Source organism: Echeneis naucrates, chromosome 22 (genome assembly GCF_900963305.1).
Source record: "Echeneis naucrates chromosome 22, fEcheNa1.1, whole genome shotgun sequence".
Classification (NCBI taxonomy): domain Eukaryota; kingdom Metazoa; phylum Chordata; class Actinopteri; order Carangiformes; family Echeneidae; genus Echeneis; species Echeneis naucrates.
The window spans coordinates 19062334-19078825 of record NC_042532.1 but is presented as its reverse complement, the minus strand read 5'-3'; the positions used below and the strand labels follow the sequence as shown (position 1 = coordinate 19078825).

The window sequence follows — 16492 nt, the reverse complement described above, 5'->3', positions numbered from 1 at the left end:
CACATAAACAAAACTCCTGAAGTTCCTCCAAAAATGTACATTTATCATAATTATCTACTTCATCAGCTGTTTGGTCTGAATGTCAGAAACCAGCCAGAGCATTCATTAAAACTGCTGCACTCACTAACTTGTTCCGGAGCTTTCAACCAATCCACAGATCAAGGTCCACTTACTCAGCTTTTGACTGAAACAGTTTCTTTTCACTCACTACCTCCTTCTCACTACCTCCACATGGTAGCAGCAGGTTAAAATAAAACCTGATTTATGGTGGATGAAGATGACCTGTGAACATTTTGAATTCTTTTATCCGTCTCCAATCTGCCACCAAAGAGGTCACACAGCAGATTCACACTCCCTTTCTGTTTCATCGGATCTTTGAATCCGCAGTTCGAAGCAAATCATCCGTCTCGTTAACCTCGACTCACTTTTGCCTACAACGGCTGTCTCTCGCTCCTAAATTCCTTTCCAATTTATATTTAACCACTCCGACTCGCCAAGGTTCCTCCTTTGTCAACCCAAACAGTAACTCTTAGTTATCTAATGGAAGTAAAATTAGAGTTGGACTGAAAATGATCTGATTATTTTTTTTATTTTAGTTTTAGGTGCCACAGCGATGTTGGTCATGCTGCCTCTAAGAAAGTTTTTAGAAGTTTAATGAGGTCAGTAGATCCATCTGTTATCATATCTTTGCCTCAGGATCAGGATCAGAGCATCCCAAACTGTGAATATAAAGCTGGACCTGGAAACCAGCTTTGACTGCTTTAAACAAACATTAGGAGGCCAATCAGTTGTTTAGCGTGGCGTGTGGAGGCGTAGCAGGAGGAATCTGTTACCTTTGATATTGCTGCCACTGTTTGCATTAGTCAGCACCGCGGGCAGGATTTTCCAAACCAACAGCAGCCCACGAGATGTTCTCGCTGTGATAGGTGATATTTTCTGCACATCCTGTTCCTGTTTTCATTGTATCAGAAATTTCCAGAGCGTGGCTGCAAATATCATGACCGCAGAGGATTTTTACATTTCAGGATTTGGCCTAATAGCTTCATGTCAAGTTTGCCCGTCTGACCTTATGTGACCTGCCGCTGCTGTGTGTCCGTCTCAGAGTGGCCGTTGTGTTGGTGCTGAACTGTGCTCGGCTCACGTATGACGTGCCGACAGTCTGCTGCAAGTCTGCACATCATATCACACTTCATCTACAGCGCGTTCAGACTCAACAGTGACGCTGCTGATCAGCACGAGATCCCAAAACAGCAAGTCTGGAAGCAAAGCAGAAGTTCGGTGGTGACAAAGCTCACCATAGTTGCTCAACAGCACTTCAGTGGAATACAGCAAGATCACAGATATTCAGTGTGTTATCAGTCTATATCTACAAGATCAAGAATTTGTTGTTATGGAGGATTAAAAGGTCAAAATAATACATAAAAGTGTGTAACATTCAGGGATGGTTTCCTTCTTGTAGGCTCTAAAAAATAAATAAGACAGCTTAGAACTGGGGAAAAAAAACTTGGGATCAACGATCGCACAAATAAATTAGCTTAGCTTAGCATTAGCGCTGGAAAAAAGTGTCTGAAGATGTTAAAGCGAATAAAAAGCTTTACTGCAACAACACCGGCGGTGTGCCGCCACCCACGTTTGAATTTCGACTTTATGGGCCTGTTCAGGAAGCTTTTCTTCGGTGGAGGGAGTTTCTTGGGGGGTATTTTGACAGAGGCACTTGAGATTTTCCACTCAGCTAAAGACCAAGTAAACAGACGGGCTCTGAAGTGGCGACCCAGGAAGAGTGGAGGCAACGTGGGCCACTTGACAAATCTGCCTCTCCAGGACTGTTTGTTTAAATACTAAAGCACACATTGAACTTTTATCGGCACGTCTTCTTGAAAAGAGCAGAAAGAACACATTGTCTCAGTGTCAGTATGGAGATTATGAAACGTTTACTCCAAATGGCAGACAGCTTCACCGTTCTTACCGCCGCCTTCTTCTCATTATTTACTTTAAAACCACCCATCTGTTACAAGGCAGGCGTCACAGCTATCTTTTCTTTCTGCTGAACAACAGAATCACCTTGAGTTTACTTGGCTCTGTGGAGGAAACTGGTTAGCTTCAGTTAAAAAGAGACTTTACCTGCCAACAAGCTAAACTTTCTGTGTCGGCTTACAGAGAAAATACTCGCCTGCCTTACCCTGAATGTGAAATACACTCATGATTATTCCAGTTTCTTCTCATTGCTGCATAATCAACAGCTTGTAAATAAGATTTTTTTTTCTTCCCTCTTGCTGCTTTTTATATCATTAGTTCCCTTCATAAATAAAGACATCATCCTTCAGTCTGGTTTATTTTTATGTCCAACACGTGTTTAATGTCTGCTGCGCAAACAAACAGAGAGGCGGCTGAATAAAACCAGACAAGGACTTTGAATTTTTCAGATTGTAACATTAACATTTTGACCCCCACACAGCTATAACTATCACTCCCCTTACAAAACCAATTTGTCCTGTGTGGGCACATTATTTCAGTGACCAGGAATCTGTCCATAATGTTTTATAGAGAGTTAACATAAGTGCAGACAGTAATGAGGCCTGTGGATAAATTAGTTTTGGAGCAGCTGTGAACGCATGTTTCAGAGGGAAGGTGATTCAGTTCATTAAAAAAAAAAAAGAAGAAACTTTTTCACACAAATCGAATGTAGAGGGTAAAATAAATTGATGATAAATTGCTCAGTTTGAGTTTCATGGAATTTCTGTGAGTCAGCTGAAATGTTTTTTGGCTGACAGAACGAAGAGGCAGGTTTGGCTGATGGGGGTCCAGATATTGAAATTTTGATGTGTTTGAACCTGTGTTCATATGAGACAACTTAAAAAAAAAAACATGTAAATGCATCTGATGTGTTTCGTATTTCTGCAGTTTATACTTCTACTTCACTATCTTTACACATTACAGCTTTAATTTCACCTAATTTACCGTCAACGTCATCGACATGCAGAACAATATGGTAAGCTTTAAAACACCATTTACAATTTCAATATGATAAAACCATCCAATATATAAGAAATAATCAAAAAACAGTATAGAAGCTGATGAATTGACTTTTTCCTGATAATGCTGACAAGCTTTTACTAAAGAGGCATTTCAATGCAAGATTATTTCTTTTCATGAAGTTTTGTTTTTGAACTTTTAGCCAAGTGAAGAATATTTTTCCATCTCTGTTAACAGCAGCTGAAGCCTGTAGCGCCCCCTGTCTGCACACACAGAGGAAGTCACTGACGAACCTCTTCTCTTCAGGACAAACAAACGACGTCCCAGAGTCACACAACACCCATAACTGTGATTTTTCAATTTGTATTTCCAATTGAAAATGATTAAATATCCATGATTTATCAAGATGTGGAGTAAAAAATTTAATCTGTGTTCATGTTTTACAGGTTCTATCTGTGTGGGCGGACTAAAGAGCAGACTTTATCAAGGACTGGGTGCATGATTGACATATAATATGTTTGTCTGAAAAATCCTGTCTTTAGGTTCGAATTAGAGCGAGCACAGTGAAGCGTCCTCCTTCAGCAGATGGAGGTGAAGACAAACAATCAGGTGCAGAATCAATAAATGAAACGGAGACAGACTTTAAGCATCTGGCCCAGCCTCACGTTAAACTGTGAGCAATAATCAGTTTACAGTGATCTGTATCTTTTGTCATTTGTCAAAAATGTGTCATTTTTATTTGATTAAAAATGGATTGATTCACAAGCGCAGTCAATTTTGTGTCACTGTGTGTGTAAACGTATTCTGTGAGTAAAAATAGATAATGTATCAAACAATGACACGATGATAAAATTATTTTGGTTCCTCTTCATTAATTGTCTTCTGAAATCAGAGCAGCTGATGAAACTAATTCCATTTTTTATCAACTATCGTTTCAAAGGTCAAGAACAAACTTTCCATTTCAACTTTTAAGCCAACATGAGGAGGTGAATATTTGCACCTCCATGACTCCTCATGAAGATCACGTGGATGATCCAAAACTCCAGAACGGCTTGTTTTTGTTACATTTCTTTCTCTGGGATATTTTTTTGATGCAGATTATTGAAATATGATGTTTTAAGGCTCCTCGCAGACATCTGCTAATCACACAAGAGACAAAAACCTATTTGAGAGCCGTGAAGGCATCTGACAGGCTCTGAATGAAGGGCTGAAATCTTCAGCAATATTTTCTGACAAACTAATCTGTCTAATTAAGACGTTATCCCCCGCCAATCAGGAAGACGACAGAGAGATTTGGACAGAAAGCCCCGTGAAGAGATCAGCTTGGAGCTTAGGGCCTCATCAAAAACAGATTCCTCAGATGCTTCTCATTTATTCTGGTAGTCGAGCTGTCAATCATCCCCCTGATCAGCCTCATAGATTCATATCAGATCCCGACACCGACAGCTGTTACATAACCAGAGTTAATCCACATGTAAGATGGAGCACAATCACACACGTATATAAACACACACTCTGAGGAGACAATAAGAGCCAACAGCTGCCACAGACACACACACTTTCTGCAGAGCCAAGAGAAACAGACAGACGAGGCCTGAGATGGATTCAGTTAAAGCACCGGAGTGCAAATGGCCTATTTAGAGTTTAAACTAGGTAATTAGAGAGCTAATCAGGGCTCACTTTGTCACCCCTGATGAATGTAATGAAATGCTTGTGTCCTCCGAGGTGACTCTGAGATCCACTGGGTCCAAAACAGCTGTGACTGCCTCTATTTACTAAAACACTGACACACTTCACATCACAGCACAACGAGAGAGGAAGCTGACACCAAACTTTCTGTATCTTTTCTCAACAAGGAATAAAAATCTGCAGGAAAATTGAAGTCTGAAAAACTGCTCTTGTTCTGCTCATGAAGACAAAATGAGAGAAGAAATGCTCTTCTGTGTCTCCAGAGCAAAAAAAAAGCACAGCATTTCAAGTCTGGCCTTCATTCCATTGTTTTCCTCCTGCAGATTAGAAATGAGATGGTATTCATACTGTAACTACCTTTGGGTGTGTAGTAATGCCTGCCTGGACTCTGGCATCACTATAAAAACACAGAATCATAATAAAATCTACTTTCCATTCCAGGACGTTTTGGCAGCTGTTCTTAACTCGACTAAAAAAAATTTAACATCAGCTGCAAAATGAAGAAAAAAGCATACAGAATTAAGGGAAACTTCTTCATCAATACTGCAGGTGGCTCAAATTATTCCCATTATTATGTCACAGTCCAGCACACTTATAATATATAATAATATATTCAGTGTTTATGAGTTAAATTGTTCACTTTGGAGGCCGCAGGCTGGGTTAGGGAGACATGAGAGACGTTTCCCTCATTCAAATAACAAACTAATGAGACCCCCGTCAGAGTGACGCATCCTCCTACCGGTGAGGAGCAGCTGTTACTGGGGACCAACTACTGGTCATACTGGGATTAATGTGAATCCAAATATTTAGGCTGTGCAGAGGAGATCAAGTATCTGCTGGATAATGAGTTTTTATCTGAGCTGGACGATGCTCAGTGCCGGACTAAAGAGCTTTTGAACCAATATCTCAAAATTCAGCTTCAACGATGCTGAACTTGGGATATCAGAGAGGTCAGAGGTCAGATGAGAACTCTCCCCCTCCAAAGAAAAAACAAACAAACAAACAAACAAACAAACAAAAAAAACCCAAATAAATGAAATTCCTTTACTTTTGAGGAACACGTCATAATCCAGATGAAATAATTTTATGGAAGAACCGAAATGCTGTCACAGTATTTCATAAACGATGGATTCAGGGATGGCTGGTGGATTTTATTTCAACTGTGAAACGCAGATCAGACTTGTGTTTTGTTGTGCGACGGTAGGTGAGTGTGATCCTGACTGAACAGCACAACAGCTTCATTCAGTGCCCAAAGCAGACTCCAGTGTGCTGCTGCGTTCAGGGACAGGCGGTCACTCCATCATCACCCTTCAGGTCCATTCATAAGAAACTCATTTCATGCTTTTAATCTTATTGCAGTGATTGCTGCATTGAGGGTGAGGTGATGTTATACAGAGGTGCAGTCTCCCTTAATAACCTGGCTGCTTTTGGCCGCCAACACTTCGGGCCTTGCGGGGAGCAGCTGGCTGACAGCGGCCTGTTTTTCTTGGTGGGCTCAGTAATGCGGTGTTGGTTTACCAGCTGTGGGGATGAGGGCTCGCTCTTTGTAACGCTTAACCGCAGACTTAGTGCTCTTTGTCCGAGTTATATTTTAATTATCTGCTAAACTGCAGCTGAGGGACATGTGGGAAAAACCCCAACAGCTGTCAATCATCCCACCAGGAGGAGACAATATCACATCACAGTCCAGAAAATAACTTGTGAAAGAACAATAAATATAACGTTCAATCAGGAACAACAAAAAAGGATGCATCCCCATAAATAAACTTTTTTCTCCTTCAAAAATGTAAAATATTTCCCATGCCAAAACCTTCAGCTCAGCATCAAGTGGTGACTTAAAACAATTAAATTAAAATAAAACAGTAAGAATAATCTGCTCAATCTAAATAACGCTGTGTTTGATGCCATCTATTGGTGGAGAAACGATTCCTGAGACAGACACAAGCCAAATATGAGCAGTTTCTTCTGACTTACACGGCCACTTTCTTTTTTAAATTATATCACTTAACATCAAATAAAAGATTTAAAAGTCTGTATAATTGCTTTTCTTTTGGTTTCTTCACTAGTTGTTTCACAAAGTGGATATTTTTGGTCCAGATTGTATTCTTAAAATCTCCAAAAACGTTAAATGCAAATAAATTAAACATATTTTCAGAAGTTATTTTTGAAACAATTACAACCTCCAGAGTTACTTTGAGGCATTAGAAAAAGAGCTTTCTCAGGTCTTTGTGACTGTAATAGGTTTTGTTTTTTCATTTTTAGGGGTCACCAGTTAACCCAAACATGATGTCTGTGGAGTACCCGGACGTGCTGCCCCCACTATGCTTCGTTTTTCCTGTAAATCTGATCTGATAAATTCATTATTCATTCATCCAATCGTCTATAAACATCCCAAAAATCGTCCCAGTAGCAGCAAATGGAGCAAAACAAAGAGGAGATGCGTAAATCTGCAGCCCACTCCTGCCGTCTGCTTGTCTGTGGTGAATATTAAGCGACGGCTGAATGATTTGTCCTTGTGTTTGTCCTCCTCTGATACTTCCTCTCTGGGCGTCACATCCCCCATGAAGAGGCTAATCTGCTCCCAGCGGGGCTCCTCCCAATGAAGAGCTGAGAAAGAAACACTCAGACATGCCAGCTTTATTCCCAGATTCAATACGGGCCAGCCGCATTCGACGTATTCATGAGTTCAAGACATGTGGAGAGATTTTTTTCAGGGCTAATATTGAAGTTGGCTGATATTTAGTGCGTCAATGTGGCGCCATCTCTTTATTTGTGTGACAGCAAACTGATAAACAGCCAAATAAACCCTGTTTCCCTGTTATAAACTTGGACCATAATCGTAGATTTGACCTTTTTATCTTCCAGAGGTTGTAATCTGTGCAGTTTGGAGACACAAAAATGTCACAAATACAAAACATACAGCTGAAATTCAAACTGTTTTTTTACCTACTTTTTTTTTTTTTTTTTTTTTTCAAAGAAAAAAAAAGGCACTTCTCTGTGTTTGGTTGAAGTCAAACTAATTGATCACAATATTGAATGTCATATTTGACCATGAAGTTTTATACAGCTACACAAAATGACATACACATGCAAAGTAAATGTAACAGTGATAGAAAACGTCTTGGGGTTGGTAGTTTACAGTATGTTCTGTTATATTATTTTTATATTTGTATTTTACATGTTTGGGCAGAAATCTGTCTAAAGAGCAAATTTTTGGAGACAAGATGGGTGACGAAGTCAACTACCATCAAAAAAATCTCAGCTGAAATTTAGATTTTGCACACAAACTGTAGTCTACCTTGTTTTTAAAAAGGAAAAAGGAGAAGAATGATGCAGAAGGGTAAAACAAAATTAATCTACGTGAACAGCATACAGAAAAAAAGGCTTGTATCTGTGTTGTGTACAGACTGTGTTCGATCAGAGAACACAAGAAGACGTCACTTTTTCAAAAACAGCTTTGGTAAACGGAACGGGAGAGTGAACAGCCTCCCTGCAGACTTTAAGGGATTGAGCTAATACAGTGGAACAAACGAGAGAAGCAGATCTAAAGTGGAGCGAGCAGGGCGACTGTTTGATGTCCCCGGGGAACGCAGAAATCATGTAAGCCCCCTGTAATTTACTGTTTGGGGTTGCCCGGGTAGGGTTAATTCCCATGAGGCCCTCTGCTCGGTGTTTTCTTATAAAGTCAGGATTTGTAAAGCTGCTCTCGTTGACCCCCTGCAGGTCATGAGGGCAGAAGAGCAGCGTGACCCTCCTCGGGTCGGAGTACGAGTGTGTGTCTCAGATAAACGTCTGGAGGAGAAGGAGGCATCTTTGGAAGCACTTCACATACAAAGGAACATTTCATTTTAGCATTTTCACAAGTAAACCAGCGTCTGAGGGCTCTCCGACTAAACCAAAGTGTGAAAATATGCAGTAAGGGTGGCTACAATGAGAAAGAAAAAAAAAAAAAACAAAGCTACAGAAACTCACCTGGAGAAAAACGAGTCGTTCTCTTTGATGGACAGGTGATCTGTGCAACACCTTCAGACAAAACAATAAAAGTCTGACGTGTCTAGATGGAGACGGATATCTGTCTCCGAACAACACTTTACTGTTGTCCACCTTCAGCTGCTTCACAACAACAACTTCCTGGTTCCACACTTCCTGGTTGTGCCTCAACCAATCAAACACCAGCAGGACTCTGACTGATTTCACTGATTCAACTAATTGTTTTTGCAATTTCTTTAAACTTGCTGCGGTAAATATTTCAACATGTAAACAATAATAAGTGTATAAAGAGAGTGTATAAATAACTACATATATGAATGAACTTTGTTTTTAAACCTTACAGAAGTATTGGCAAATTAACTTGCTGCTTTTACATTCAGGACCGGACATCGACTCATTTTTCCACCAACTAAACCAACGTTTGGAATAAGACGCTGGACGCTGAAGCAGCGAACCATTTTATGTTAGTCCATCATTTCTGGAAGATTTATGGTGTTCTTTTTCTGAGATTAGAAACTGTTCGTGTGCCCAAACTATTCCAACATCAGTATTTTGGGATTCTATAAGTGCAACAGTTGGTATTTACAGTAAAAATATGTAAATTGCAGCAGTTTACTATAACAGACTAGAGTTTATTAAGGCGAGCGTCTCCGACAGAGAAAGAGTTGATAAACATCATTTTCCAGTGAATCTTTCTTCACTCAGAGATCTGCTGAGTCGGCTGAAAACTGAACCACGCAAACTAAAACTAAACCACAACGTTGGACCTGCAACATTTAGTGTCTGTGTGGTTTTAATGAGAAGCTTTCCCATGATCCTTCACTGCAGGCCCGTCTGCCCCCCCGATGTCTCGTCCCGTCCCCTTCGACTTTGAGGCTGCCCAAACGTGCCCGAGGAGTCACGGCGGTTCTTAACTGTCACGGTCAACTCCGGGCTGCTGCAGGAGAAAGAAGGTCAGGATTACTGAGGCCTGTTTGCTCTCCGAGGCCCCCCGCTGACCTTCAACCTGCCCTCCACGCTGACACACTGACCGCCGCACAACAGTGTCAAACCTCCTCTTTATGTCCATTGTGACGCTGTTAACTGGAGGAGTTCATTTTGTGAAATTAGCATCCGCAAACAGCAGCATTTGGTCAAATTCAACAACATCTCAGAATGAAGACATTCACTTTTGTGTGTTCGTGGAGACAACAGATGTGAAGTTCACAGTTCAGCGGCTGCATCTGATGATCTAAGAGACATAATTTATATTCAATAAAAATCATATAAAAACAATCTTTATTATGACATGTTTTCCCACATAATATATAAAACCACCATATAAACTAAAAGAAATTCTGTGTTCTGTTTATGAGGTTCGATATATTTTTATTCATCCTTTTTAATTTATTGAAATAAACTACAGATGTTATAATTAACATTAAACTGGACTGCTACAGTTACAGCTAATAAAATGACAGACTAAAAAGCTTATCGGTTTCATTTTTGAAAACCCTGAAATCAAAATCTGACTGTGAATTGGTGCAACTTCTCACATCACCTTCTTGCTGATTCATGGGAGATTTCACTCAGTGAATATCTACAGCAGTATGTGAATTATAACTCTTTGGTTTTGTTTTTTTTTTATTAGAGAAGGCAAGATGATCTTTTGATACAGAAATAAAACGTGTTAACTCATCAACAGGGAAACTTCACTGCTGCACCTGTAGCTGATTTTGTGTTAAGGTTCAAAAACACACCCACAAACATACAAGCTATTTTTACTTCATTAATAGAAAATATCTGTGTATAAAAATGCACGTGTGGTTTTATCTGGAATTAGACTCTAAAAATGTGATTTATGGATAAAGCGAAAGCAGAATGGAGATGTAATTGGCTGCGCGGGATAACAACAGAAACGATTTGTGTCGGCCATGCAGACGTCAACAGCAACCAAATCTGCTGCTGAGATGAACTCTGATCTGGATTTCAACGGTGGCCAGTGTCAAAGCCAAAGGCGTTTGTCCGTGCGCATGCATTGACAGGATCTCTGAGGTTATTTGTCAACACGACTCAGCTCTGGTAATCTCAGATTGATAATTGATTCCTGTTCAAACAGGCTCTCGTCGGGCCACAGTTGCCTTTGAATGCCAAACGAGTCATCCGGCCTCGTCGGCTCACAGCAGCCTAATCCGATAAACGAATGGGAATGAGTGTCGTCCTCTGCTGATTTCACCTTTCACTCTGCTATTTATCCCAGATTGTTTGCTGATGAGGCCCCTCGCAGCCGTCGGGGTCAGTCAGCCGATTTAGGCCCAAGAAGAAAAAAACGAGGACCTGCGCAACAACAGCTGCTGCTGATAATTTATTCATTTGGTATCATCATCATTTCACTACACAAACTGCAATCCTCGAGCAGCACCACCCAATTCTGGGCATCCATTAGTGCACGTTCGAGCCATTTCACTACAAATCACTGCTGAAAAGAGTTAAAACAGAACTTTTTGGACCGCTTTGACTGAAATATCTCAACAACCATTCACTCACTTGTCATGAAATTTAACGTAGAAATCCACGATCCCCCAGAGGATTTTACGTTTGGGCTTCCTTTTTGCTCCAGTCTGACTTCTAAATGCAGGCGGATGTTTTCAAAGCAAGAAATCTGGTGATTTACTGGAGATGTTGGCAGCTAAAGGGAGACTCGATATTGGACTTCTGTTCAGCTACATTCGGTCCAAATGTGACAAATATGTCAAATGATCAGTTGAAAATCAATTAATGCAGTAAACACACAGAAGACTACGGCAGAAAATGTGTATTTATGTGTGGCAGAGTTCTTACTGGTAATGTTCTCCGGTCCAACCTTCCTTCACGCTCCTGCCAGTGGTAAACTTCTCCACCTCCACGGTGAAGAGGATAGGTCAGCGACTGATCAGTCCGGGCCTGGAGCAACATAATTTTATTTGTAAGGCGCGACATAGCGAATGACATTTAACTTGTTATTATTTCCCTGAGAAGATTAATGATAAATTGTCCATTATTTTTCCTTAAAAATGAAAGATAAGAACACAGTCATTTGCCCCAAAGCCAGAGAGCCACCACTATGCAAAATGACAGCCAATTATTGGGGCCTAGTTTGGGATAATGACTTTACAATGAATCTTTTGATTGAAATGTAACTGGGTTGGCCTTAGGCAAAGAGTAAAAGAAAATGAATAGAAAAGTTACAGAAACAATGAGCACTATATAGCTGTGTTCATCTCTGTCCCTAGGTCTCTCGCCCGCTCTCTCTCCACTCATCTTTAGAAAATAGCTATAGGAGAAAGCAGAGATATGCATATATTGATGAAAAAATTATTAAGTCGCAGAGCGCTTGCAGCAAACATAAATTAGCATATTCAGGGTAAATATGCAGACTATTTACGATAATAAGACCGGATTATTCAATTCAATGAATGTTAAATAGATGAGGAAATGGTATGTCTCTTATCTAGTCAAAGCTTCTATTCATTTTAATCGCTTCCCAATTGAACTCTTCATTTTATTCTCTCTGAGTTATTGTTCCTATTCCAGCCAGCGATGGCACCTATGGGTCCAGGGAGATTTCCGCCGGTCACGTGGTTTAAGTGGCATTCACCTTATTCTGGGCGGAAATGGAGAAAGTCGACGTCACCCCAAGGCCAGCATCACGATAAGCCCCTTTTCATTATGCACAGGGGCCGATGGAGAACAAGATTAGGGAGGCCTTGTGTGCATAAAGGCAAGAACATACAAGTCATCTAGATTAAACAAAAAAGCACCCAGCACACATCCATAAACAAAACACCTTTGGTCTCTTATTGTGTGTGTTATAACTTTGACTATAATCACTTTGTGTGTATTATTATGAAACAGGCACAAACTGCTACATTGTGTTTCTTCTCTTTCACTGAAATTTAGAAGAAGTAATTATCCTTATTATTATGACCGTGTTGCGCCGAATTCAAATCTAATGAGTTATTTCACTCACTCAGTGTACAAACACAACAAATCTCAACATATCAACTTTCTGCTCATTCAGCCTCGAGCCTGTGTGTTCCCAGTGAAGGCAAAACTTTAATTCTCGTAGATTTAATATCATTTAAACAGGAGTAAACATTTTAAATCGCTGCAGGATGTGTGTCATTGGTGTGTTTTAGCAGTTTTTTTGACCACCACAGTTGAAAAAATTAACTCTTGACTATTTTTGTTGAATCTGTGGACAATAATATATATAAGAATAGTATATTTGTTGTATTTGACCAAGCAGCTCTGTGGTTTGATTGTAGTAACTTTAGTGACTTCTGGCTTGTGGTTGGTTAAAAGCTGCATTTTTATGTAAGATCTTTAAATGGACATCTGAAGAATCATGTAAAGCCTCACAGCTTTTGAACTTGTTGAATGTGTGTTTCTTTCTGTCAGAGTCGCTGGTTTTTTAAATCACAAAAAGTGTGAGAGAAAAGCAAACGATACAGACATAAACTGAGTGATGGCCACAATAACAAGATGCAACTCTGGCAAACGAGGATGGACTCTGTAATTCAATTGTGTCGCTTGCTTGTTATTTTTATTTTTTCAGGCTTGTTGGCAGGAAGTGCTGCCTTAAAACTGTGTTTATAGTGAGAATTTTCATTCGTCATGTTTACCTGGATTCATTTCATCTTTCTGTGCACAGATATGTGCAGAATTTAACTCATTAAATCTGATTGCTGTCTTTTTGCATTATGAGTAAAATCAAATGAAGGCAAATGATGAACTTTATTTTATATGTCAGGTTCATTTTGCACATTTATGAAAGTATTTTCTTTAAGGCTCCAGATTTGTGAATTTTTCAAAATGTTTAGTAAAGATTTCGTTTCAGATTCATCAGTTAAGTTGATGTTTAATCCACGCTGGTCATTTCGCTTTCTGTCAGCAGAAGAAAAATAAATGAACATTAAAATCTCCATTGAGCACTGAGAGGTTTCAACATTCTGGCATTATTTCTACTGACTGTCATCTGCTGCCATCTACTGTTGGTATCACAGATTTTTGATGAAAGATGAATTGTGTTATGTGTCATGTTTCCATGACAATAATTAAAATGTTACAGTCAAGAAGACGACAAACACAAATTTTAAAATGACCATCAGTGTGCATTATAATGTTGTTTTCTGCATTTTGAAACATGTTTGACCGAATTACACGTCATAGTTTTTCAACCAGCATTCAATTTTAAAAATTATATATTTTTACGCCTACTATAAAAAAATATTCCATAAATAGTTTTTATTTTTCAGTTAAGTTCTAATAAAATAATGTGTGAAAATATTGAATCAAAGCAGCATTTGCAGTGACGAGCCTCACTCTAAACATCTAAAGTGTATAAAACCTTCACACAACATTGTCCGGGGTGTTTCACACATCTGACAAACATTCATTTGTGTTGTTATTTCTAATTTCAGTCATGGAAAGGTGAACTATTTCCTTTCCCTTCCTCTGTCACCAGGTGGCACTCTTCTCATCTGCCGTCACTGCTGAGGAAGCCTGATTAAAGTTTCATCACACCAGACTGTAAAATCCATCCATACTAAAAATCTTTAAAAGCATTTTTCATCAGCAAGATCTAAAACCTTTACCTCCAATCTCATTCTCACTTTGGTGAGACGGAGTGATGGGAAATATTCTCACTGCGTAAAAGTGTCATCAACAAAAATACTTAAAAGAATAAAACATTAAAGATTTTAGTCTTCTGTCGCTCTTATGCTATCTTCTATTATGTTATTTGGTTATGATTAGAACATTTTATTGCCAACAAAATGCACTCTACATTTTTTTTAGCAAATAACAGCACAGCAACAAATACACATGTTCAATATAGACTTCAGTATTTTAATCATTATCTGTTTATTCTCGTCTCTGTCTGTCCATTCCATCTTTTTCAGCAATGCCAAAAGGGAACTTCCTCAAATTTGGCAGAAACATTCATGAGGACTCGATGATGAACTGGTTAGATTTCAGTGCTTAAAGGTCAAAGGTCAATGTCACTTTGACCTCACAGCTTTAACCTGATTAATGTCACTTCTCTTTGTCAACTTTGGCGTAAATGTGGACTTTTAGACCAGTCAAAATTGATGTGACTGCGTAAAACATTCACCTCTGGTCGTTATTTGGTGTTCTAACTGGGAGTCTTATTCTGGTGAGTTAAAGGAGGATGACGTAATGGAGCTTTTGTTATTGTGCATTAAACTGGGCTGTAATGGAAGCTAAATATCCTGAACGTGACTGTCTGAACCTGGATAAGCTCAGGCAGCAGGCAGCAGCACGAAGCTGACATTCATCTGCATAAAGAAAAATAAGAGCAAAACAATTCATCATTAAAAAGGAGATCAGAGCTGAACTCATAATCTATACAGGAGACACTAATACTGCTTTCACCTGTTTTTTATTTATTTTTGTATTCATGATTAAATAAAAACGGAAAGAAAAGCATTCTTCTTCCTCCACTCCCCCTCCTGCACACCCTGACATTAATTATTTGCTGTTTAGCAGCCGGGAGTCTGCCCTTTTCCTGAAGGAAGTCATTTATCCCTTTGCATGATGAACAACGCAGTGATGAAGATAATGATGTTTCCCTGCAGCTCGTCACAAATCTGAGTCAAATTTATTCACACGACGAGCAAAATGAAAACCCTCAGAGGGTGAAAACATGAAGGCAGTCACAAGGGTTTTTCTTTCATTCCTGCCACAGGTTGTCGTGGTAACTGTCAATCTTTCCACCTATAGAAACAGCTTGATGTCGGCAGCCGTCATTGTTTCTGAGCTCTGAGTTTGGATTGTCAGATCAACAACAAATTTCAAATCACGTCTCCACTTCCTCTCCCGTCTGATAACAACAAGGTTTATGTCTGCAACACCGGAAGAGACCTTTATTATTATTATTATTATTATTTATTTATTTATTTTTTTTACTTTGATATCTCTGAGTGAGGCTTAGTGACAAAAACCTGCATTTGTCTTCTCTGATAATGTAAAAGCTTCTCTGCATCAGGAGATTCAGGACAGAAATCCGTCATGGCAATGTTTGCTTTTAGACTCAAAATCCCTGTGGTCGAAAAAGTACTTCCTCTTTGTTTCTACTCTGGAAAATATCCAAAGGGAACATTACTGGAGTTCATTTAGACTCTTACTGAGCTCTGTTTTTTTTTCTTTTGCTGCTTTTCTGTGCATTTGCTGGCTCTGTAAATGCCTTTGGGTGGGTGTATGTGTGTGGGGGGGGGGGGCACTCTGACAATACTGATTCAGTCTGGACTGGAGTGGGGCTGCTGGACGCAAAAAAAAAAAAAAAATGCTCCTGTATCTCAACAGGTCAGGGCAGTTTTTCTAAAGACCAGATTCTGCACGCCGGTGCGTGCTCAAGTCAAATATAAGACTTCAGATCCAACACATTTAAAAGTGATCTTTTTGAGTGGAAGAAATGGAAAAAATTCCAGCCTATTAATGCAGCTTTTAAAGAACAATAATAATAGCATGACAGGCAGAATGATAACATGGCCTGAAGAAAAAAAAAATCTTCCTCAAATAAGTTTCTCTTTTAGTCTCAAATGAATAAAAAGAGTTTTTCATTGCTAACAACACATCAGAAGAAGAATAAGAGTGCATGAGACAGATTTTTGCTTTTTGACGTTATGACTTCCTGTCAATTCCAGTAAAGTGGCTGTCCTCGTCCTTTTAGATGTAAGTGGACAAGACTTTTATCACAAATACTCGAGTAGGAGTTCCTCATGGAAGCGTAATGGGCCCCATGTTTTTTTCTTCTGACATAAATCCTATAATTAACATTTTTTTTCTTAAACTTAGTTCT

General features: G+C 39.3%; 1 protein-coding gene across 1 annotated transcript in view; it reads right to left on the bottom strand.

The window, feature by feature from the left end:
* The window catches only part of rab11fip5a (RAB11 family interacting protein 5a (class I)), a 33342-nt gene extending 24581 nt beyond the window's left edge, over positions 1-8761 (bottom strand). The window contains 2 exon segments of the mRNA XM_029493791.1: positions 834-1256; positions 8635-8761. The gene's annotated coding sequence lies outside the window, so the exon portion shown is untranslated.
* Positions 8762-16492: the final 7731 nt, after the last annotated feature.